Source organism: Oratosquilla oratoria, chromosome 3, assembly GCF_046742065.1.
Source record: "Oratosquilla oratoria isolate Oo_2021 chromosome 3, ASM4674206v1, whole genome shotgun sequence".
NCBI classification, from domain to species: domain Eukaryota; kingdom Metazoa; phylum Arthropoda; class Malacostraca; order Stomatopoda; family Squillidae; genus Oratosquilla; species Oratosquilla oratoria.
In genome coordinates this window covers 86,332,936-86,360,285 of record NC_134779.1, presented here as the reverse complement: position 1 = coordinate 86,360,285, position 27,350 = coordinate 86,332,936, and the positions used below count along the sequence as shown (strand labels likewise).

The 27,350-nt window shown below is 37.9% G+C and overlaps 1 pseudogene; it reads left to right on the top strand.

Moving 5' to 3' along the window:
- Positions 1–8,292: 8,292 nt before the first annotated feature.
- On the top strand, positions 8,293–8,607 carry LOC143019320 (ras-related protein Rab-18-B pseudogene; annotated as a pseudogene).
- The last annotated feature ends 18,743 nt before the right edge of the window (positions 8,608–27,350 follow it).

Below are 27,350 nucleotides of genomic sequence, written 5' to 3'. Positions count from 1 at the left end.
AAGGGGTGATGGTGGTGGTTAGTTGCATGTAGATTTATAGGGCGAGAGGTTGAAGGAAGTGGAGACCTAAAAATCTTGGGTCATATATATCGGGGAATGGATGAATGTAGGTGGAAGTGAATTATAGATCAAAGGAAGCAAGTAAATGTCTGGTGGGGGATGAAAAGCATCATGAGAATAGGTGTCAGGGAATGAATGCAAAGAGAATACTACAAGGGAATGATTATGTCTATGACACTCTATGGAGCTGAGACTGAACTTCAAGTAAGCCAAAAACCTATACATGTTTGAGAGGAAATGTATAGAAATTATGGAAAGAGAGCTAGTTGGTAAGGTTGATCAAAGAATGCTGAGATGGTATGGGTGTATGGAAATAATGAAACAAGAAAGATTATAAAAAAGAGTATGGAATGCAGAAATGATTAGAGGATATTTCAAGTGAATACTAAGAATGAGGTAGATAGACAGGGTAAAAGGGACATTAGGTATCTAGGCAGGAAGGGCAAGGACAAAAGATAGGCATGAATATAAAATGGTTATATATGGATGTGGAAATGATGTATCCCATCCTTCAAGCGAATTATTTGTTTTTGGTAAAGAATGTAAAACGGTTTTCATAAACATCACCAATTATAATGAGAACATAGAAAATGAGAACTACTGATGTAGGGTCGATATATTGTCGTCAGGTTAGCGTCAGGCGTTGTGGAACGAAATCACTCGTCTCCGTTGCCATGCGAAGCGAGAGTGATGACGTCACGGCAACGGAGACGACTGATTGGCTGCGAGAGAAGCGAGCTCGCCCAAAGGGTAAATGCAAAGGGTAAATGTCTCAACAGTTGAGACAAGCCAGGCAAACCGAAGAGCAGAGGAAAGAACAACGTAGGAGAAACACCGAAAGGCGTCGTGAGCTTCGCCTTGCGCATTTACAGGAGCGTCGAGGACAGATATTGATAGAAGATGCAATTCGACATCGTTGTGCTAAGGAACAACTGTCTCAAGAACAATGTGAGAGGATGCAACGACAGGATGCAGCACAGCACAGAAGAGTACATAAAATGAATCAACGACGGACTTTCAATATGGCTCGGCAGCGTGACATAGATGGACTTCTACAGGTTGCTGTTGAGTTGACGTTGTATGTCATAGTTGTGGCCTTATGGAAGTACGATTTCAACAGTGCAATGCTTTGATGTTTCTTGGAAAGCGAACAGGAGGGATGCTTAACAATCCCAATTTTGGAATTTGCTGTAAATCAGGAGTGATTAGAATTACAAATATACCTGAGTTACCTCAAGAGCTATCTGATCTCTACACTACTGACACCCCAGAGGCGAAATATTTCAGATGCAATATTAGAAGGTTCAACAGTGCAATGGCAATGTGCTCTATGAAAGCAGATGATGCAACAATATTAAGAGGAATTTCTAATTACAGAATCCACGGAATTGTTTACGGATTAATTGGTGCTACTCGGAATAAATTAGAAACCCTCCCGTCCTGCTTACAAACATATTTCTATGATCCTGTAGAACAAATATGACAACGAGTTGGGAGAATGCGTATCAACAATGCTGTTTTTAAAGACATGTGAATGAATTTTTGTTTTCTCATCTTATTTTTTATTCATCCTATCATTTTATTGTGAGAAAATAAAATCATATCGTACCATTGAGCATATGCATTTAATGAATTAAAATGTACATTAGTGCTAAATCCTTATTTAACAAGAACAACGGGTAATGTAATGGTAATAATAATAATAATAATAATAATAATAATAATAATAATAATAATAATAATAATAATAATAATAATAATAATAATAATAATAATAATAATAATAATAATAATAATAATAGTAATATTAATTAATAATAATAATAATAGTAATAATAGTAGTAGTAATAATAGTAATAATAATAATGATAATAATAATAATAATAATAATAATAATAATAATAATAATAATAATAATAATAATAATAATAATAATAATAATAATAATAATAATAATAATGATACATACATATACCAAGGCTTTTTCCCCCTTACAAGGGAGGTAGCCAAAAAGGGAAAGGCATAAAAACACTCCCACCCATTTCATCCCTAAATACACTCCACACCCCTCCCACCCTCCCTCTCATCTGAGCACCTCCTGGATGACGGGTCATCCCTGCACCCTGCCCACCGCCCTGGGTCAGAAGCAGTGTCGCAAGACACAGCACATCCACAGCAAGGCCGCTTCATTTAATCGGCGACCCCCCCCCCTCTCCGTCCCCTCTTGCATATAAGGAGAGGACGGGGAGAAATCCCTTCGGGCTGCGTCAAAATTTACTCACACATACTACCCCACCCCCCACCCCCCGCCCATTCTTCCTCATGCACCACAACATCATCCATATACAACCATTCTCCACTCACCTCTGTCTTCCGTCCTCTCCCTTCCTTCCTCAACAGACATTCCCCTCTTCCCCAAAGCCCCCTTCACCCCATCCATCCACCTCATCCTAGGACGTCCCCTCATGTTCACTCCTTCCACATCTGCCTTCCATACCTCTTTTACTAGTATTTCTTCACTCGTTCTTTCCATGTGTCCAAACCATCCTAATATTCTTTCATCAAATCCTTTTTCACCCCTGTTCTTCTCCTCACCTCCTCATTTCTCACTCTATCCAGCCTAGTAACCCCCACCATACTTCTCAGACACCTCATCTCAAACACATTCAAACTCCTTCTCTCTTCCCCTCTTATGTTCCACGTTTCTGTCCCATACAGTGCTGTTGGCACAATCACTCCTTCATACAGTCTCCTCTTCGCATCCATTCCCAAATGTCTATTCCTCATTACACTCTTTAATCAACCAAGGCATTTACTCGCTTCTCTCAATCTACATTCTACCTCCACCTTCACTCCACCTTTTCCTGCTGCACTTGCACCCAAGTATCTAAAACTATCCACTTCCTCCAGTCGCTCTCCCTTAATGTTCACTTCCAGTCTACTGCCACTTTGACCCCTTGTACATCTCATCACCTTACTTTTACCCACATTTATCTTTAGCTTTCTTCTATCACATACTCTCCCAAACTCTGCCACCAGCTTCCTCAATCCCTCCTCTGACCCTGCCACAAGCGCAGTGTCGTCCGCAAACAACAGCTGGCTCACCTCCCACTTTTCTCCATTTTCTTTAACCATCTCCAATCCCTGACCCACTACCCTAGCATTCACCTCTCGCACCACCCCATCCATGTATAAGTTGAACAGCCAGGGCGACATAACGCATCCTTGACGAAGTCCCACCTTTACTTCAAACCACTCACTCTCTCCATTTCTAATCCTGACACAAGCTCTACTACTCTCATAAAAACTCTTGACAGCTCCCAAAAGCTTTCCTCCTATCCCATAAATCTGCATAACCTCCCACAGTGCCTTTCTATCTACCCTATCATAAGCCTTTTCCAGATCCATAAAAGCCCAAAAAACATCCTTCCCCTTTCCTATAGCTTTCTCACATATCTGTCTTACCACAAAGATCTGATCTACACAACCTCTACCTGTCCTAAAACCACACTGTTCCTCACCAATTACTCCTTCTGTTCCTCTCCTAATCCTCTCAATTAAGATCCTCCCATAAGCCTTCCCTACTACACTTAACAGGCTAATCCCTCTGAAACTACTACATTCACACTTGTCCCCTTTTCCCTTGTAAAGAGGAACTATACAGGCACTTCTCCAGTCCTCCGGTACTCTACCCTCTCTCCAGCAAACATTAAATAACCTCACCAACCAGTCCACCATCACTGAACCTCCCCTTTTCAGACATTCTGCATGGCATCCATCCAGACCAGGTGCCTTACCTGCTTTCATCATCTTTACAACTGCCTTCACCTCATCCTTCCCTATTTCTCCTCCATTCTCCTCACTCATCACTCTCATTTTCTTTGCATTTCCCACTGCAGCTATCTTTCCTTCCCTATCCTCCTTCACATCTAGCAACTCCCTAAAATATTCTGCCCATCTTCCCCTTACTGCCATCTCTTCCATTATCATCTCTCCATCTGTACCTTTTACCTTTTCTTCCCTACTTGATTTGCCTCCTGTTCCTCTCTTAATTTCTTTCCAAAACATCTTTTTATTACTTTCAAAATTTTCTGTCATACTCCTACCCCATTTCACATCTGCTCTCCTCTTTGCCTCCTTTACCTTTTGCTTTACTTCTCTTTTCTTTTCTTTGTACGTCTCATATGACTCCCCCGTCCTCTTTTGTAACCAATCTGTGAATGCTCGCTTCTTCTCTTTTACAACCTTCTTTGTTTCCTCATCCCACCATTCACTACCCTTTCTTCTATTTCCCCCTGTCCTTCTTGTTCCACACACCATCCTTGCACACTTTAAGACTCCCTCCTTGAACCATCCCCATTCCTCCTCCACACCCATCTCTGCTCCATCCTTTACTCCCTCCCACTCCTCCTTCAGCTTCTTTTCGTACTCCTTCTCCTTTTCCTTTTCATTCAAGGAGTTCACTCTAAGAACCTCCCTACCTTTTGTCCCTTTCCTCTTTCTCCATCTATCCTCCACTCTCAGCTTACCTTCCACCAAAAAATGATCTGATATTCCCCCACCCTCTCCCCTTAGCACATGTACATCCTTAACTCTTCCTATCATAATCCTATTTACCACTACATAATCCATTAGCGCTCTATCTACCACCCTTCCCTCCACCACCCTCTCCCATGTGTACTTATGCTTGACTTTCTTCCGAAACACTGTATTTGCTCTCATCAACTCTCTTTCTAGACACATTTCCACCATCAACTCTCCACTACGATTCTTTCCTGGAACTCCACACTTCCCAACCACTCCATCGATTGGACCATTTCCCACCCTAGCATTAAGGTCTCCCAGTACTATTACATTGACATTTCTTCCTAAACCCTCTATGCACTCATTTAAATCTATCCAAAAGGCCTCCCTTTCTTCCACGCTCTTCTCACTGCCAGGCCCATATTACAAAGGATTACAAAGGCGGAGCATGCCGACAGGAGACCTTTTGATCCATATCTAGGTCGGATGCAAAAAAAAAAAAAAAAAAAAAAAAAAAAAAAAAAATCATAATAATAAATTAAAACTATAATAATGTAAAAATAACAAATAAAATACATAAATAAATGCATAAGTGTAGTTGAATAACAAACAAAAAGGTAAATAGTAAATGATTATAAATTGACATATAACTAATAATGAATGAAAATCAGACAGACAAATGATAACAAAACAAAAACAAATAATATAAGATAAATTATAATCATTACAGCATCTTACTTAGGTATTTATCTAAATGATTCTTAAAGCTTCGAACTGAACTACATTGCACTACCTGTGCAGGAAGTTTATTCCATTCATTAACTACACGGTTGGCAAAGTTGTTTCTACCTACTTCCAAATTGAATCTATTTCCGGACAGTTTGAGACCATTGTTTCTTGTCTGATTCTCATTCAATGTGAAAATTTTGTCACTTTTGATGTTGTCAATTCCCTTTAAAATCTTAAAGACCTGTATCAAGTCACCTCTGAGTCTACGCTTTATTAGGGAAAACAGATTCATGTGCTTAAGTCGATTTTCGTATGATTTATTTTTGATATTTGGAATCAGTTTTGTGGCTCGCCGTTGTACTTTTTCCAGTCTGTCAATGTCTTTAATGAGATTCGGTGACCATACGGAAACAGCATATTCCAAATGTGGACGAACTAACGATTTATATAGCTTGTTAATGAGTGATGGACTTTTGAAATCAAAAGATCGCGCAATCAATCCCAGAATCTTATTTGCTTTCTCAGAGGCTGAAATACTCTGCTTGGATGATTTGAGGTCGTTACTGATAATTACGCCGAGATCTTTTTCACTATCCACTTTTGTTAACGAATTTCCAAATAACTTGTAATCGTACTTACTGTTATTTTTACCTATGTGCATTACCTTGCATTTACTTGTGTTAAATTTCATTAGCCACTTTTCAGACCATTGCTGTAATTGATCTAAATCTTCTTGAATATCTAATTGGTTTGAGTGATCATTTGCCACTCCGCACAGTTTTGTATCATCAGCAAATTTGGAAACAGTAGATTTTAGTCCATTGTCTATATCATTTATATATACTATGAATAGAAGTGGCCCAAGAACGGAACCCTGAGGAACTCCACCTGCAACATTTTTCCATCCAGAAGTTTTTCCATTTAAAACAACTCTCTGTTTTCGACCTTTCAACCAATTACTAGTCCAACCTAATAGGCTACCACTTATTCCATGCAAAGCTAATTTAGTAAGTAGTCTTTCGTGTGGGACGGTATCAAAAGCTTTTGCAAAGTCTAGATATATTAAATCTATATTGTTTCTTTTGTCATAATTCGAGATAACTGTGTTGTAGAATTCGAGTAAGTTAGTCACGCAAGAACGTTTCCGTCTGAAACCATGCTGGCTATCATTTATCAAACGGTTACTTTCTAAATGATATTCGATATCATCTCTGATGATAGTTTCCATTATTTTTCCTACGATCGAAGTCAAACTTATAGGCCTATAGTTATTTGGTTTCTTTTTGTCACCTTTTTTGAATATGGGAGTAACGTTAGCTAGCTTCCATTCTCTTGGGACATCTCCGGATATGATGGATTTCTTGAAAATAATTTCTAATGGAACAACAATCTCATTTTTCATTTCCTTTAAGATTCTTGGATGCCAACCGTCAGGCCCTGGTGTTTTATTAACTTTGAGTTTGTCTATACACCTTTTAATTTTTTCTTTTGTTATATTTACCGTAGTGAGTAAGTTTACCCCAGACTTTTCACAGGTTTCAGTTTGGAATTCACTTTGAGGTGTTTCGTTTACGAATACCGAGCTAAAATAATTGTTTAAGATATTAAACATTCCTTCATTTGAATATTCAAGTTGACCGTCAGCAGATAATAGTGGACCAATGTGATTCCTAACAACCTTTTTATCTCTAATGTAACTATAGAATTCTTTGGGATTCTCTTTGGATTTATCAGCGATGTTCATTTCGTATTGTCGTTTTCTTTTTCTTATTGTCTTTTTTAAATCTCTCTGTATTGATACATAACTTTCATAGTCATTAGATGCACCCGAGCACTTATATTTCTTATAAGCCTGTCTCTTTTTAGCAATACTTTTTTCAGTTTCTTTGTCGAGCCACTTTGGGCGAGCCTGATTTGGGGGACGTCTGTCCTTAAAAGGAATGTAAGTTTGAATCATCTTAGTGAGCGTATTTTGAAATATTTCCCACATCTGATCTACAGGCCTTTCGTTTAATTTTGCCTCCCAATCTGTAAGCTGAAGCTCCTGACGTAGTTCTATGAACTGAGCTTTACTGAAATCGGGTATTTTAGAAGCACAAGTATCTATTCTAAAATTGTTTAGGAGTTTGAATCTGACTAAATTGTGATCGCTATTTGCAACAGATTCACCAACTTCTACATCAGTTACCATGCTTTCGCGGCTAGTGATCAATAAATCGAGCAAGTTTCCATATCTTGTGGGCTCTTTTACATGCTGAATTAAGTAATTGTCCCCAAGAAAATCAATCAAGCGACTACCTATATGGCCATGTTCAAGGGTCATCCAATCAATGTCAGTAAAATTGAAATCACCCATTATCAATAAATCCCGGTTGCAGAAACTAGACAGTTCTTGAAATAACAGTTTGTCGTCTGCTAATGATAATGTCTTTGGCCTATATATTACACCTATATTCATTTTTTGTCCATTTGTTAGGGTTAACTCAACCCACAAACTGTCATATGCATCCTGTTTCACTTTCTCTAAAACACAAGCATGAACATTGTTTTTAACGTACAATAGAACACCCCCACCTTTCTTGTGGTTTCTATCCTGATGAAAGTGTTTAAATCCCGCAATATTAAATTCAGCTTCGAACTCTGTACCATTTAACCATGTCTCCTTTCCCAGTTTCACCTTCATCCACATTATCCTTGAGGAAACCTCCTTCCACTCCACTACCTGTTTACCTATCTCCTCACTTACTAGAATAGCCACCCCTTCCCTCCCTCTCCCTCTCTTCACTCCTGATAACCTCCCACTTACACTCCCAAACTTACACTCACCCTTCCCTTTCAACTTAGTTTCACTCAAAGCCAACACATCCATCTTTCTTCTCACAAACATACTACCTATCTCTTCCCTTTTACTCTCATCTGTACCACATCCACGCACATTAAAAGACCCAATGCAATAGAAACTCATTTACAAAATTGGACATGTGGCTAAATGAATTGGATACATACTCAACAAAAACTGACATAGTTAAAATGCTTGTAGGAAATAAAATTGATAAGGAAAAAAGGGAAGTATCCAGAGAAGAAGGTCTTAAATTTGCTAGACGTCATTCTATGCTGTTTATTGAAGCTTCAGCAAAGACACGAGATGGAGTTCAGTGTGCATTTGAAGAACTTGTACAGAAGATTGTGCAGACACCCGGACTTTGGGAGATGGACCAGCGTGCACAAGGTTTCAGTGTGTCTGATGAGCAAAGGAATGACTCCTATTGTTCTGGATATTGCTCTCTTGCATGAATAGGGACCATTTAGTGATTGGGATGAATGATAACTGTTGTTAAAAAGTTCATTATGGACTTACTAAGCACCATCGTCATATTTCATATTTTCAGAGTTTTGTGAAGGTTGAAATAATGCTTTTTTAATTACTTGTATATGCATTAGTTTCAAGATGTATATAAGTAGATATGAAATAATAGCCTGTGATTTGATTTAACCATATGTTGCATATTGTAATCGGTTTATCAGCTTTGTACTACTGTATCTAAATTATTTTCTATATGAATATTTCAACTTTGAGTAATCATAATGACTGTTAAAAGTTAATATCCTGTAAAGAGTAGTTTAGGAAAGCTATTGGTGTGGAAGTTAAGAAAATGTAATTTCAGAAATATTCACCTAAGTTTGCTTTTTAATTGAAAACATTTCAGTACCAAACCTGAGGACCTTGTACTAGCTTCCATTTTATTGAGAAAAATATTCCTTGTAATATATATGCACAAAAAAGAAAACAGTTGTGTACTTGTGGTGAAGATAATGAGGTATTTGCATAAATATATTGCATGACAAGATAAACATGTATATAAATTCTATGCCTTTTTCTTTTTGGCTACCCCTTGTGTGAGGGGGAAAAAGCCTTTGGTATATGTATGTATGTATATATTATTATTATTATTATTATTATTATTATTATTATTATTATTATTATTATTATTATTATTATTATTATTATTATTATTATTATTATTATTATTTATAATTTATAATTTATAATAATAATAATAATAATAATAATAATAATAATAATAATAATAATAATAATAATAATAATACATACATACATACATATATATACCAAAGGCTTTTTCCCCCTCACACAAGGGGTAGCTAAAAAGAAAAAGGCATAGAAATCACTCCCACCCATTTCATTTCCCATATATTTCACTCCCCTCCACCCTCCTCCCTCCCTCCTATCTTGGCACCTCCTGGATGACGGGTCATCCCTGCATCCAGTCCACTGCCCTGGGTCAGAAGCAGTGTCGCCAGACACAGCACATCCACAGCAAGGCTGATTCATAGATTCGGCGACCCCCCTTCTCCATCCCCTCATGCAAGAAAGAAGAAGACGGGGAGAAATCCCTTCGGGCTGCGTCAATTTTTTTTCTTCTCATACATACTTCCTCATCCCCTCTCCCCCACCCACTCCCCCTCATGCATCACAGCCTCATCTATACATAACCCTTCTCCATTCATCCCTATCTTCTGTCCTCTCCCGTCCTTCCTCTACAGACATTACTCTCTTTTGTAAAGCCCCTTTCACCCCATCCATCCATCTCATCCTAGGACGCCCCCTCATATTCACTCCTTCCACCTCCGCCTTCCACACTTCTTTTACTAATCTTTCTTCACTCATTCTTTCCATGTGTCCAAACCATCCTAATACTCTTTCATCAACCCTATTTCCCAGCTCCCTTTCCACCCCTATTCTCTTCCTCACCTCCTCATTTCTCACTCTATCTAGCCTAGTAACCCCTATCATACTTCTCAGACATTTCACCTGAAACATTTTCAAACTCCTTCTCTCTTCCTCTCTTATGGTCCATGTTTCTGCCCCGTACATTGCTGTTGGCACAATCACTCCTTCATATAACCTCCTCTTAGCATCCATTCCTAGAATAGACTTGAAACAACAAATCTGATTGGTGAAAGGATAGAGGAAAAAATGCAGTTGGTTCACGATTGTAAGATCATGTCATTTGGGTAGGATCTTAAATATAATGTTAAAGATCCTTGGACTGAAGATAATAACTAAGTCACTGCAAAACTCACGTAGGATCTTGCATATGGGCTCTCAGGAGATTCCGTGATAGAACCTCATAGGAAGTACGCTGTATAAGAATTAACATAAGAAAAAAAAAATCTATACTTTTATTCTCCTGGACAGCAGATTATGACTAAAAGTGAGTTGCCATATCCTTAAGTGAGGACCACAAGGGCGATTACAGTGGTTACAGTGTTGAAAGGACTAACAGTGGCAAGTGAGGTGACAGAAAGTCGACAGTGGGCGATGAGAGTCGACAGGATCCCTTTGAAGTTTGCTGCTACCACCAAGATCTGACGTTAATTAGCTAATGTGTGCGTGTGCACGCTAGTATAGAATGAATCAATGACAATCTACAGGCACTTCTTACAACAGATTCTCGGCACTGCTACCATTCACAGACCATAGCGAGGATAATTACTTCGGTAGGATGACGCCTACGTAGGCGGCATCAGGCACGAGTGGATACACGAGAATGCCGGCGTCGGCGTCTTGATTTTCTTTTCTTTTCTTTTTTTTACACGAGTTACCCCTGGATTATGCGAAAAAATTGAAGGGGTGTAAGGTTGGTTGATGGTCCGTGTAAATGTGTATGTCGTAACCAAGGATATCCTTGAAGTGTTTGAGGGCGTACATTACAACTAATGCTTCTACGCCTGTGACTGAGTAATTTTGTTCGTGCTTGTTGAGTGTGTGGTTAGCATAGGCAATTGGCCTAAGTTTTGTGTCATGTTGTAGCATGAGAACTGCAAGTCCGGTGTAGGGTGTATCTGTGTATATTGTGAAAGGAAGCCTGTGGTTTGGGGAAGCAATGACAGGTGCCGTGATTAAGGCTCTCTTTAAGTCATTAAAGACTCTTTTGGTCAGGTGTCCAAATGAAGAGGGTGTCCTTCTTAAGTAGCGAAGTTAATGGTGCTGCTATAACAGCGTAACTTGGAATGTATAGCATGTAAAATACAGATAGACCAAAGAATGACTGCCTTGACCTTGTCCTGCTAGGTTAAAAATCCCTTATCAAGTTAATGACATGCCCTAAGAAGTGTGTTTATTTCTGAAGAAAGGAGCACTTCGTAAGCTTCAGTTTGAGGCCTGCTTCTGCTAGTCGTGGGAAGACAGTGTCAAGAGTGTGTGAGTGTTCGCTAACCAATTTCGAAGCAATGATCACATCATCCAGGTACATAAACACAGAATGGCCCATGAGACCTACAAGGACTGTGTGCATAAGTTGTGTGAACACTGGAGCTGAAACGAGACCCATGGCTAGTCGTTTGAAGTAATGGTGTCTTGTACGGGTGCTAAAAGTTGTCAGGGGTCTAGACTCTGGAGCAAGAGGAATCTGGAAATATCCTAACATAAAGTCCAAGGTTGTGGACACTACACTATTTTCACAAATGGAGTGTAAGAGATCTTGCAATATAGGGATGGGGTGTCTATATGAAATAGCTTATTTAATCCCTTAAAGTCTACTACTGGGTGGAAGGAACCATCGTGTTTAGGAACAACAAAGAGATGGAAATTCCATTCACTGATTGGTAGTTTAGTGATGTCCTGAGCAATCATGTCTTGGATAAGGTTATCTACATCATGCGTTTACTATGTGGCATTCTGTATGCGGGAATGTAATGTGGTTATGAGTTCTCACAAAGGGGTATGTGACGCTGAGGTTAGTAGCCCCAAGGGGTTCACCTGGAGTGGCAATAGCTTACCTAAACTTGTTGCAAAATGTGATCAAGTCTGCTTGTGCATCAGGGAAGTGTATAGGGTCGAAATGTGATGCATCAATGGGTTCCTGTGTCACAGGCACTTCAGAAGTTACGGTACAAACTTGAGAAGTAGGTAATTGGTCATCTATGACTTTGATGTATGAAGGATATACTTCAAAATCGCAAATGTTTGTGCCAACTGTGAGACGAAGGGTTGCGTCAGTGTCATTGGCAATCAAAATGCAAGTGTGACCTTTGATATCGAGCTGATGGCTGAAAGGAGGAAGATGTCATTGATACGGCAAGTTTCCAACATACAGAGTACATCGGTGTCTGGGGCTTGAAAAACTCGTAGGTTTATCTTTGTATACTCACGAGAGAACAGTGTCTTTCGGGTGATGAGCACTGCGTGAGTGTGTTTGAATGTAGATAACACTTCTGAGACTGGGGTGGATGTGATGTTGAATTCCTCAATGAGACAACAAATTTTCCTCAGTCGATGAAAAATCAACAGTATATAAGATATACATACATACATACATACATACATATATATATATATATATATACTGTATATATATACATATATGTATATATATATATACATATACATATATATATATACATACATATATATATATATATATATATATGTATATATATTTACTGTATATACATATATATATACATATATATATATTGTTACGGGCTGCTGGTATGTGAAGAGACGTTACGTATAACGTCTAAGTGCTTAAGAACCAGCGCACTTCTAGAAGCCACTGTAGGACTGAACTATCTGGTCAGGGCCTAGATAATTCGTAAGACTAGAAGTAAAGGTAACAAAGAAGATTCCAGGAAAGGAATATTAAACTAGCGATAAAACTAGTAAACGAAATTATTAATGGAAAATATTTACAGGCAATCAACACAAAAGAGAATGGGCAGTAGGGTCAATGGGACCGTTACATGATTATGAGGATTATCGTTCAAATAAGAAACACAAGATAAGTATGCAATATGGTACTATCTAAGTACAAAGAGATCAGGAACATGCATCAGAATAAGTAATAAGTACAAATATAAGTAAAGTAATGCAATGTATATCAGACACGTAATGTAGGCAAAAAAGGGTGATCACTTCACACCAATCGTCTCATGAGTCCAAACTTGTATTCTTATCAAGAGATCAATAGAGCGAAAAATGACAAGGAATCAGCGTTTTCCACCGCTTATATACCATTGGACCGGAAGCGAGATACTTCCGGTTAAGGGTGCGGGTGAGGAGGAGGGTAAGTTAACACGTCAACATGGGTAGTTTTAGGACCCTCGACTTGCTTGAACAATCTATTTATTTAGTAACTGTCAAATCTGTGCGCTCCGAACTATTCAGGATTTCGCTTGTCTGTTTGTTCTACAAGAGTGCGCACCTCTCCCCGCACGTAGGCAAAATTACATATAGTGGACGGGCGTTACTGCTTAACATTGTTACAATACATACATAGACAAGAAATATGAACATAGTTATGTAATACAAAGGAACACAATTCTATAACATAATTACATATATGACGTAATATCTAATATTACGTTACACCTCCACCGTTTGGGAAAGCTTTTCACTTTCTGTTGAAAAGCTACGTTCTAGAAAGTATGGAGTAGTTCTTTTGCGCAGGGGACAGCTTCTTGCTGTAGTAGGCGATAGTGTGAAGAACTTTGTTGTGTTCTTGCAAGAGGGCGGCACCGATACAGGTGTCGTTGACGTCGACTTGCAGAAGAAAGGGTCGTTGGAAGTCGGGTGCCCTTAGAACTGGTGCGTTAGTGAGAAGGGACTTCAGGTTTTTGAAGGCCGTCTCACAGGTAGGTGTCCACACGAAGTCGTGGTCTTTTCTCAACAGGTCAGTCAATGGTTCTGCTACATCTGAAAAATTTGGACAAAAACGGCGATAATAGCCACTCATTCCAAGGAATCGACGTACCTCTCTACGATTAGTGGGTGTTGGTACATCATTGATGGCTTTTATCTTGGCGTCTATTGGAAACACTTGGGAATTTCCAACTTTAAATCCCAAATAGGGGACCTGTGTATGTCCGAAATCACATTTGGACAAATTGATGGTAAGGTTTGCTTGGTCTGCTCTATAAAAGAAATTATTTAGGTGTTCAATGTGTTCTGTCCAAGACTGACTAAATATTATCACATCATCTAGATAAGTTTTTACTCCTGGCAATCCTGCAACAAGATTACTTATCATTCTTTGGTAAGTGGCAGGGGCATTTTTAAGCCCAAATGGCATTGCTCTGAATTGGAACAATCCCTCTTCCGTAATGAAAGCGGTAACTTCTCTTGAGCGAGGGTGTACAGGGATTTGATAGTATCCCCTTAACATATCCAACTTGGATACATACTTGGCAGTTCCTAGACTGTCTATGATATCATCTATCCTAGGGATAGGAAAAGCATCGGCCTTAGTATGGGCATTGATTTTCCTGTAGTCAATGCACAGGCGATAAGAATTGTCAGATTTAGGGACAAGAATGCAAGGAGATGCCCAAGGACTACTGGAGGGTTCAATTATTCCCTGTTGAAGCAGAGTGTTTATTTCTGCTTTTATGAACTCCTTCTTTTTTGGATTGACTCTATAAGGGGCTTGTTTGATAGCCCTTGGCGAGTCTAGAATTATTTCGTGTTCTATCAAAGAAGTGAATCTTGGGGAATCTAGAAATAATTTTGGAAAACTTCTTAAGAGGAAAAGAATGTCTTTACCTTGTTTCTCAGATAAGTGTCCTACTTTTATCTGAAGATTTTGTAGTATCTGAGAGTTTTCCAAGGGAATCTCAGGAGGATTAGGCAGGTTATCAGGAGGCTCTTCCGATTCTATTGTGGTAGAGCTGCAGCTTGGAATTGGATCTCTGGAATGATAAGGTTTTAAGGTATTTATGTGACAGAGACGGGAACTCTTTCTTCTGTCTGGAGTTTTGATTATGTAGTTGAGATCACTGGCTCTGGACAAGACTTCATAGGGTCCTTTGTATTTAGCCTGCAATGGATCTCCTGGTATGGGAAGATAAAGTAACACTTGATCTCCTGGAGAGAAAGTTCTAAGTTTAGAATTTTTATCATACCGACCTTTCATTACTCGTTGAGCATTCGTCAAGTTCTCTCTTGCCAACTTCCAAGCTTCTAACAACTTCTCGGTGACCTGGGACACGTATTTCAAAGAAGGAACTGGTGGTTCTTCTTTCATCCATTGTTCATGAAGTATCTTTAGGGGACCACGGACTTCATGACCGAAGACTAATTCTGACGGGCTGAATCCAAGGCTTTCTTGAATTGTTGTTCGGGTGGCGAACAACAAAAAGGGGAGTCCGTCTTCCCAATTTCGCGTGTTCTCAGCACAGAAGATTCTTAACATTGTCTTGATCGTTTGGTGAAAGCGCTCTAGAGCACCTTGTGATTGAGGATGATAGGCGGAGGAAGTTACATGATTTATACCTAGTGTTACAAGAGTTTCTCTAAACTTGTTGGAAAGAAAATTACTTCCTTGATCACTTTGAATGTTCTTGGGAAATCCTACCATAGTGAAATATTTCAACATTTCTCTGATTATGTTTTGAGCTTTAATATTTTTCAAAGGAATTGCTTCTGGAAAACGAGTGCTCATACACATGATTGTGAGAATGTACTGATTTCCTTTACTTGAAGGAGGTAAAGGTCCTACACAGTCAATAAGAACTTTTTTAAATGGCTCTTCCATTACAGGAATGGGATGGAGTGGAGCTTCTACAATTTTCTGGTTGGGCTTACCTACAAGTTGACATGTATGACATGTTTTACAATATTGGGCAACATCTTTGACAACCGTGGGCCAATGGAAATGTTGGGTTATGTTGAACAAGGTCTTTCTTACCCCTAAGTGACCTGCTAAGGGAGTATCATGAGCCAATCTTAGAACATTATTCCTGAAACCAAGAGGGAGGACTATTTGATTCCTTACTTGCCATGGCTGGTCAGCGGTTGCGGTGGATGCTCTCCATTTTCGCATTAGGACTCCGTTTTCTATATAGAAACCTCGTGACATATTTTCAACTTCTTCTGGAGATGAAACAATCTCGTACAAATTTTTAAGAGAAGGATCTGACTTCTGTTCTTTGATTAATTCTGCTCTAGATAGAGAAACTGGTGAAGAAGAAGATGGGTCAGTTTGGGAGAATAGGGATTCTAAATTATAGGTCTCCTCTTCAGATTTCTTGTACTGAGATCTGGTTACAGCACAAGCGGGAAACAACTGTAAGTTATCTGAAGGTTCTACTGAGGTCTTAGGGTTATTTGTTATTAAGGGAGAAATGACTTTGCTTCCAGCGATGTCATTGGCCAACAATAAGGATATTCCTACTATGGGAAGAGAGTCTACTACTGCTACTTTAACCATTCCGGTTGTTAAATCAGACCGCAAGAAAACATTATGTAATGGACATTTTATAATTCCTCCAACTCCTTCTATCAATATATCATAACCTGTATATGACTCACCCAGATTCTGCAAGACAGAATTTAAAATCAGACTTTGCTTTGCTCCTGTGTCTCGGAGTATGGAAATAGGATATTGTTGTGAACTACTACTATGAGATATAGTTCCTGAAGATACAAATGGTTTGAAACAAGGATCATGATCTGATGAGGGGGGTTCTACATTACTTGACAATACCGGCTTCTTTGGTAGTGTATCCTGAATAGAGGATTTTGAATCGTCTGATTTTATATTACTTACAAGAGTTGGTGTCTTATTGGAGAATGAGGGTGTCAGTCTCTTTCTGCAATTAGAAATGTGATGGCCAACCTGTTTACAATATGAACAAGTTACAGGGGGATTAGTCTTAAACCTTTCCATTCTTTGCCAAGGTTGGTTTGGAGGATATTGATTGAAATCAGACCTGTAACTGAAATGTGATGGGCTAGACTGATTTTCAAAGCGTTTCTTTGGGGCCCAAGGATCAGAGTATTTTGTTGAATCTGGAATATATGACTTTGACTTTTGGGATTCCATTTGTCTTGACTTAGGTTTATGATTTAGTGTGAACTCATCAGCCAATACAGCAGCTTTAGTTAAAGTTTCGGGAACATGATCATCTATAAAAATCCTAAGATCTGTCTCTAAGGTATTCTTAAACTGCTCCAATAAAATCAACTGTTTAAGTCTATCTAAGGTGTCCGTTTCACTAGCCAAACACCACCTATTGAATAACCTCTCTTGTTGAGCCGCATATTCTACGTATGTTAACTGAGGTGTCTTCCTATAATTACGGAATTTCTGTCTATAGGCCTCTGGTATTAGTTCATAAGCTTTTAAAATACAAGCTTTCATATTATCATACTCGCTTTCTGCTTCTGAAAGAGAAGTATAAATTTGCTGAGCCTTACCCTTAAATTGCGTTTGAATGATTAATGGCCAATTTTCTTTAGGGATTTGTAACTGTTGCGCCAATTTTTCCCACTGAAGAAAGAAAATTTCTGGCTCTCCTTCTGAAAATATGGGTAAAAGTTTTACATACTTGGAAATATCTATATGACCTTCCTGAACTACGGGTTGTCTATCAACAATCCTAGCTTCTACTTCTGCCTTCTTTAATTCTAACTCTGCCAATTTGACTTTAGTTTCGTCTTCTCTAGCTTTAAATTCTGCCTCAATTTGCATTTGTTTCAGTTTAGTTTCCTCCTCTTTAGCTACTTGTTTCGCTTTAGCTTCCTCTTCTCTAGCTCTAAATTCTGCCTCAATTTGCATTTGTTTTAGTTTAGTTTCCTCCTCTTTAGCTCTAAATTCTGCCTCAATTTGCATTTGTTTCAGTTTAGTTTCCTCCTCTTTAGCTTTAAATTCTGCCTCAATTTGCATTTGTTTCAGTTTAGTTTCCTCCTCTTTAGCTTTAAATTCTGCCTCAATTTGCATTTGTTTCAGTTTAGCTTCCTCCTCAAAATCTACTCTCCTGACCTTTAATTCAATCTCCTTAATCTTAAGTTCGGTTAGTCGTGCCTCCATTTCTAACCTATTTGAAGGAATTTGTATAGCTGTAATCTCTTCTGGAGATAAGATCTCATCTTCGATCAGATTTTCAACGAGTTCCTGAAGTAATTTTTTCTTTCGCAAACTTGTATCAATGTCTACTCCAAAGTGCTTGCCTATTTCTATCAAAGTGTCTTTAGTTTGTTTCTTTAAGAAACTTACCTTGGGATTTTGAACGAATTCTTGAATTATATCATCCATCTCTATAAGAATGTGTTAAATACCTGATCCAATATCCTTGGCAAGGGTCGCCACTTTGTTACGGGCTGCTGGTATGTGAAGAGACGTTACGTATAACGTCTAAGTGCTTAAGAACCAGCGCACTTCTAGAAGCCACTGTAGGACTGAACTATCTGGTCAGGGCCTAGATAATTCGTAAGACTAGAAGTAAAGGTAACAAAGAAGATTCCAGGAAAGGAATATTAAACTAGCGATAAAACTAGTAAACGAAATTATTAATGGAAAATATTTACAGGCAATCAACACAAAAGAGAATGGGCAGTAGGGTCAATGGGACCGTTACATGATTATGAGAATATGGTTCAAATAAGAAACACAAGATAAGTATGCAATATGGTACTATCTAAGTACAAAGAGATCAGGAACATGCATCAGAATAAGTAATAAGTACAAATATAAGTAAAGTAATGCAATGTATATCAGACACGTAATGTAGGCAAAAAAGGGTGATCACTTCACACCAATCGTCTCATGAGTCCAAACTTGTATTCTTATCAAGAGATCAATAGAGCGAAAAATGACAAGGAATTAACGTTTTCAACCGCTTATATACCATTGGACCGGAAGCGAGATACTTCCGGTTAAGGGTGCGGGTGAGGAGGAGGGTAAGTTAACACGTCAACATGGGTAGTTTTAGGACCCTCGACTTGCTTGAACAATCTATTTATTTAGTAACTGTCAAATCTGTGCGCTCCGAACTATTCAGGATTTCGCTTGTCTGTTTGTTCTACAAGAGTGCGCACCTCTCCCCGCACGTAGGCAAAATTACATATAGTGGACGGGCGTTACTGCTTAACATTGTTACAATACATACATAGACAAGAAATATGAACATAGTTATGTAATACAAAGGAACACAATTCTATAACATAATTACATATGACGTAATATCTAATATTACGTTACAATATATATATATATGATACACACACACACACACACACACACACACACACACACACACACACACACACACACACACACACACACCCACGCACACACACACACACACACACGCGCGCGCGCGCGCACATACACACATACATATATATATATATATATATATATATATATATACATACATATACATATACCAAGGCTTTTTCCCCCTTACAAGGGAGGTAGCCAAAAAGGAAAAGGCATAAAATCATTCCCACCCATTCCATCCCTGAATACACTCCACACCCCTCCACCCTCCCTCTCATCTTAGCACCTCCCGGATGACGGGTCATCCCTGCACCTTATCCACTGCCCTGGGTCAGAAGCAGTGTCGCAAGACACAGCACGTCCACAGCAAGGCCGCTTCATTAATCGGCGACCCCCCCCCCTCTCCGTCCCCCATGCATTAAAGGAGAAGACGGGGAGAAATCCCTTCGGGCTGCATCAAAATTTGCTCACGCATACTACCTCACCCCCCATCCCCCCACCCATTCCACCTCATGCATCACAACATCATCCATATACAACCATTCTCCATTCACCCCTGTCTTCTGTCCTCTCCCGTCCTTCCTCAACAGATATTCCCCTCTTCCCCAAATCCCCCTTCACCCCATCCATCCATCCATCCCCCTTCCTAGGACGTCCCTTCATGTTCACTCCCTCCACATCTGCCTTCCATACCTCTTTTACTAGTCTTTCTTCACTCATTCTTTCCATGTTTCCAAACCATCCTAATACTCTTTCATCAACCCTATCTCCCAACCCCCTTTCAACCCCTGTTCTCATCCTCACCTCCTCATTTCTCACTCTATCCAGGCTAGTAACCCTCATCATACTTCTCAGACACCTCATCTCAAACACATTCAAACTCCTTCTCTCTTCCTCTCTTATGTTCCATGTTTCTGCCCCATACAGTGTTGTTGGCACAATCACTCCTCCATATAGTCTCCTCTTAGCATCCATTCCCAAATGTCTATTCCTCATTACACTTTTTAATCCACCAAGGCATTTACTCGCTTCTCTCAATCTACATTCTACCTCCACCTTCACTCCACCTTTTCCTGCCACATTTGTACCCAAGTATCTAAAACTATCCACTTCCTCCAGTCGCTCTCCCTTAATGCTCACTTCCAGACTACTGCCACTTTCACCCCTTGTACATCTCATCACCTTACTTTTACCCACATTTATCTTCAGCTTTCTTCTATCACACACTCTCCCAAACTTATATATATATATATATATATATATATAAATATATATATATATATATATATATATATATATATATATATATATATACATATATATCAAGGACTACTATTACATAGGACGTGCGCACCCAGATCCCTGGGTCCGCTAGCGGAGGCCATTGCTTTCTTTGTAACCTAAGATTTTATATTGGACAAACACATAAAAACTAGAAACCTAACATTGTATATAGGACAAATATATCAACTATTGGCTTATTCAATGCAGTATAAGACAATATAAACTTTTATAGTGAAATAAGAAACTATATTTAAGGCACTGTTATGCTTTGAAATGCCAATTTTAGCCGGCCTTAACAGATATTATTATATGAAGTTAGTGGGCGATTTTATTTTTCATCTTTTAAAAAAATAATGTATATATAAAAGATCTTTTCCTTTTTATTTAAGTAAGATTTATTTTTTATATATATAGATTTTAAATATTGTGGGATTGCTATCTGATATGCGTTCTGATTGCTAAAGGACATTTTTTGCATATCAATATAAGGAGTAGTGTTATATAGACTTACCACAAGTATACAAGGAACGGTATAAGCCGTGTATGAGGACGGTATGCTCAGGTTCACTCGATTCCTCCAAGAGTTTTCTCATCTTGGTGACATTTGCTGTATTGTCTGTCACAACACTTCCAATGTGACAACCAAAATCTTGTTCAGCCTTCTTGATCGAATTTTGTACAAGTTGTAGAAGATATTCAGGAGTGTGAGGTTTTCCTTGATGTGTCTATTGTGTCAACTGAATAAATCTGACCAGTAGATGTTGTTAGAGTGACACATATTATGGGCTCATTATGGATGTTAGACCACCCATCAATTGAAAGACATGCAGTTTCATTATTCAGGTCATCTGCACACTTTTTATATTCCTTTTCATACACAAGATCCAAGTACTTATCAGCAATATCTTTTCTGGATGGAGGAATATAACCTGGCCTCAGGTTCTGAACCATCTTGAGAAACTGAGGATGCTGAACAAGACGAAATGGTGAATTTGTAGCAAATATAATTCTTGCAACTTCTTTGTCTAGATTTTCCTTTTGAGAGGCTGAAGTTTTATGATAAATCTGTCCAGAGATGTTGATGACTTTCTTTTAGATGAAAATGATTTAGCAGAAGTGGCGCCTGTGGAGGAGTCTGATAGTGACCTTTTTAATGGTAGAGTCAGGTTTGCAGATAATTCAAGTGGAGCCGATGATGAAGGGATTGAAGCTGTTGATACAGATCCTGAAATGAAAACAGATAATTTTAGCATATGGCATAATTTTTAAATGAATACAAGACGCGGGCTTCAGCCTCCGGCTTCGCCGGAGGCTTGGCTGCGCAAACAGCGGCCTACGGCCGCAGCTTTCCCCACTCTAATCCCTCATTTTCCCCTTCGGCCTCGGCCTCGGGGCGGAACCCCAACACGGAATCCCCAGCACGAAGAAGAACGCGAAGAAGAACGCGAGGAAGAAGAACGCGAAGAAGAACACGAAGTAGAATGCGAAGAAGAACGCGAAGAAAAACGCGAAGAAGAAGAAGAAGAAGAAGAAGAAGAAGAAGAAGAAGAAGAAGAAGAAGAAGAAGAAGAAGAAGAAGAAGAAGAAGAAGAAGAAGAAGAAGAAGAAGAAAAAGAAGAAGAAGAAGAAGAAGAAGAACGCGAAGAAGAACGCGAAGAAAAACGCCAAGAAGAACGCGAGGAAGAAGAAGAAGAAGAAGAAGAAAAAGAGGAACGCGAAGAAGAAGAAGAAGAAGAAGAAGAAGAAGAAGAATACCACCTGACCCCGACTTACCCAAGCACTTTTTCAAGAATATTTTTAAGACAAAGTGTCACCGTAATACCACCTGTCCTCGACTTCCACAGCGTTTTTTAGAAGAATATTTTTATTTAGACTTAGACATAAATGAATGAATACAGGGTCATTTAGGCTACTTTTGAGTACAGTAGTTATCTTTTTAGATAATGATCATATTCACACAAGCCACTAAACTATTTGGAAATAATTAACAGGATATAAAATAGGTGGGCTTGGAATTCAGCCCACACAGGATTCAGTCCACTTTTAAATTCACTAAAAATAATTGGTTTGTTGGGTTAGGTTAGGCTATATCCCTTTGGGCTGAATCCCATGTGGGCTGAATTCCAATGGAACCTATGAAATATATTACACAATGTTGAATGAAATGAATAACAATCATCTAGGTCCCAAAGTTGAGTGGATACAGTATATTATAGTGATATAGTTATTACCCAAATTTAAAAGTAATGAAGTTGAAGTGTCATCTCTTTAGGCCTTTACATTTTATTGCACATGCTCTCCATTGTTCACCAAATCTATATAGTTGAGTATGAAAAGGGAGAAATGCACACAATATAAGTAAAATTATTTACCTGGGTCATCAATTTCTTCTTCTGTATGCTGTGGCTGACCTTGGCATTTATCTCTGTGAGATTTTAATCTTGACACAATGCTCTGTAGTTCCTGGCTGCAGTCTTTGCATTTAGCTCGGTACCCTTTGCCAGAAGTTGTTGGTAGCTTTTCAAAATAATTCCAGACAGGATAATTTTTTCTGCCTGAAGGAACCACTTTGCCAGGTCCAGAAGGCATCCTTCCTGGTTGATTCCAAAGCAGCAACTGACTCAATGAGAAGCTGCTTACCTAGAACAAGTTACAACAAGAATGTTGTTGAAACTTGTTGTGGGCTGCACAGTGATATGTATATTATATGTAGGCTTATACCGTTCCTTGTATACTTTTGGCAAGTCTATATAACACTGCTCCTTATATTGATGTCTAAAAATGTCCTTTAGCAATCAGAACGCATATCAGATAGCAACCCCCCAATATTTAAAAACTATAAAAAAAAAAAAAAAATCAAATAAATCTGATTTAGATAAAAAAAAAATAGATTTTTTATATATATTTTTTAAAAAGATAATAATAATAATAATAATAATAATGATAATAATAATAATAATAATAATAATAATAATAATAATAATAATAATAATAATAATAATAATAATAATAATAATAATAATAATAATAATAGTAATAAAATCGCCAACCCTGGTGTCCACTAACCTCATACAATAATACCTGTCAAGTCCGACTAAGATTGTCTTTTCAAAGCATAACAGTGCCTTAAAAATAGTTTCTTATTTTAGTATAAAAGTTTATATGAACTTATACTGCATTGAATAAGTCAATAGTTGATATATTTGTCCTATATACAATGTTAGGTTTCTAGTTTTGATATATTTGTCCAATATTTTTGCTTGTAACCACGAGGAAATTAAAGATCTTTAATTTCCTCGTGGTTACGAGCAAAAATCTTTATTCACGTGTTTTTTGTGATTACTGTTGTCCAATATAAAATGTTAGGTTACAAAGAAAGTCATGTCCTCCGCTAGCGGACCCAGGGATCTGGGTGCGCACGTCCTGTGTAATAGTAGTCCTTGATATATATATATATATATATGTATATATACATATATTAATATATATATATATACATTATATATATATATATATGTATATATATATATATGCGTAAATAACCACTAGGAAAAGTAAACTAACGAAGCAGAGCGCTTTCGTGTAATTACATCTTCAGTGCAGATACAAAGAAGGAATTCCTTCTTTATATCTGCACTGAAGATGTAATTAAACGAAAGCGCTCTGCTTCGTTAGTTTACTTTTCCTAGTGGTTATTTACGCATTTGTGAACACACGCTCCTAGTGTTTTTATTGCATATATATATATATATATATATATATATATGTATATACATATGAATATATATATATATACACATATGTATACATATAAATATATATACATATATATATACATATATACATATATATTATATATATACATATATATATATATATACATACATATATATATTTATATATATATATATATATATATATATATATATATATATATACTCGCTAGTGCATATATATATGAGGCCGGTAGATAAAGGTAGACATTTAAGGTAGATCGGAGGTAGATCGAGGAGGTAGAAGGACTGGAAGGAAATTTCTTAGTGTTTTTATTAGGATGTTATGATACAACGGCCGATGGTCGATAAGGATAGCTGAGTCAGACTCGCGTCTTGTATATATTTAAAAGTGCAGGGTGTCGCCTGGGTGTAAAAATTTTTTGTCTGTTGGAACTGTGAGCAGACAAGCCATTTTTTGTTACGACATAATGCTTACATTGTCACATAGTTTAGAAGAGTATAACAGCCTCTCCAATTGGAGAAAAAGGTGGAGGAGGAGAAAAATCATTGGTGCAGAAAGGAAAGTCACGCCCTTAAGGTGTGTCACTTGTTTGAGAAGTAAAAGACTATTGGATGAATGATAGTGTGATGTCAGAACGAAGGTGGCTTGACGTGACTTAGAGAATTCCTGAAGGATTCTCGAGGTGTACTGATTTAGACCAACAAGCATCAGAACGACTACATCCTATTTTATTTACCCTCAAGAAGACCAAGGCATGGGGCCTTAGAACAAATTCTAGAGAGAATAGAAACGCTCTGAGAGGAGACGACGGAAGTGGGGTGTGACACACACACACACACACACACACACACACACACACACACACACACACACACACACACACACACACACACACACACACACACACACACACACACACACACACACACACACACACACACATATATATATATATATATATATATATATATATATATATATATATATATATATATATATATATATATATATATATACCAAGGACTACTATTACACAGGACGTGCGCACCCAGATCCCTGGGTCCGCTAGCGGAGGCCATTGCTTTCTTTGTAACCTAACATTTTATATTGGACAAATATATCAAAACTAGAAACCTAACATTGTATATAGGACAAATATATCAACTATTGACTTATTCAATGCAATATAAGTAAATATAAACTTTTATAGTAAAATAAGAAATTATTTCTAAGGCACTGTTATGCTTTGAAATGCCAATTTTAGCCGGACTAAACAGGTATTATTGTATGAGGTTAGTGGACACCAGGGTTGGCGATTTTTTTTATTTTTTTATATTTTTGAAAAATATAAAAAATAGATTTTTTTTTATTTAGATCAGATTTATTTGATTTAAATGGATTTTTTATAGATCTTAAATATTGTGGGATTGCTATCTGGTATGCGATCTGATTGCTAAAGGACATTTTTAGCATATCAATAGAAGGAGCAGTGTTATATATACCTGACAAAAGTATACAAGGAACGGTATAAGCCGTATGTGAGGACGGTATCCTCAGGTTTGCTCGATTCCTCCAAGTTTTCTCATCTTGGTGACATTTGCTGCATTGTCTGTCACACTTCCAATGTGACAACCAAAATCTTGTTCAGCCTTCTTGATCGAATTTTGTACAAGTTGTAGAAGATATTCAGCAGTGTGAGGTTTCCTTGATGTGTTTATTGTGTCATCTAAATAAATCTGACTAGTGGATATTGTTAGAGTGACACATATTATGGGCTCATAATGGATGTTAGACCACCCATCAATTGAAAGACATGCAGTTTCATTATTCAGGTCATCTGCACACTTTTCATATTCCTTTTCATACACAAGATCCAAGTACTTATCAGCAATATCTTTTCTGGATGGAGGAATATAACCTGGCCTCAGGTTCTGAACCATCTTGAGAAACTGAGGATGCTGAACAAGACGAAATGGTGAATTTGTAGCAAATATAATTCTTGCAACTTCTTTGTCTAGATTTTCCTTTTGAGAGGCTGAAGTTTTATGATAAATCTGTCCAGAGATGTTGATGACTTTCTTTTAGATGAAAATGATTTAGCAGAAGTGGCGCCTGTGGAGGAGTCTGATAGTGACCTTTTTAATGGTAGAGTCAGGTTTGCAGATAATTCAAGTGGAGCCGATGATGAAGGGATTGAAGCTGTTGATACAGATCCTGAAATGGAAATGGATTTTTTTTTAGCATATTGCATAATTTTTAAATGAATGAAGAAATGAATAAATACAGTGTGATTTAGGCTAATTTTGAGTACAGTAGTTATCTTTTTAGATAATGATCATATTCACACAAGCCACTAAAATATTTGGAAATAATTAACAGGATATGAAATAGGTGGGCTTGGAATTCAGCCCACACAGGATTCAGTCCACTTTTAAATTTACTAAAAATAATGGGTCAGTTGGGTTAGGTTAGGCTAAATCCCTTTGGGCTGAATCCCATGTGGGCTGAATTCCAATGGAACCTATGAAATATATTACACAATGTTGAATGAAATGATTAACAATCATCTAGGCCCCAAAGTTGAGTGGATACAGTATATTATAGTGATATAGTCATTACCCAAATTCAGAAGTAATGAAGTTGAAGTATCATCTCATTGTTCACCAGATTTATATAGTTGAGTATGAAAAGGTAGAAATGCACACAATATAAGTAAAATTATTTACCTGGGTCATCAATTTCTTCTTCTGTATGCTGTGGCTGACCTTTGCATTTATCTCTGTAAGATTTTAATCTTGACACAATGCCCTGTAGTTCCTGGCTGCATTCTTTGCATTTAGCTCGGTACCCTTTGCCAGAAGTTGTTGGTAGTTTTTCAAAATAATTCCATACAGGATCATTTTTTCTACCTGAAGGAACCACTTTGCCAGGTCCAGAAGACATCCTTCCTGGTTGATTCCAAAGCAGCAACTGACTCAGTGAGAAGCTGCT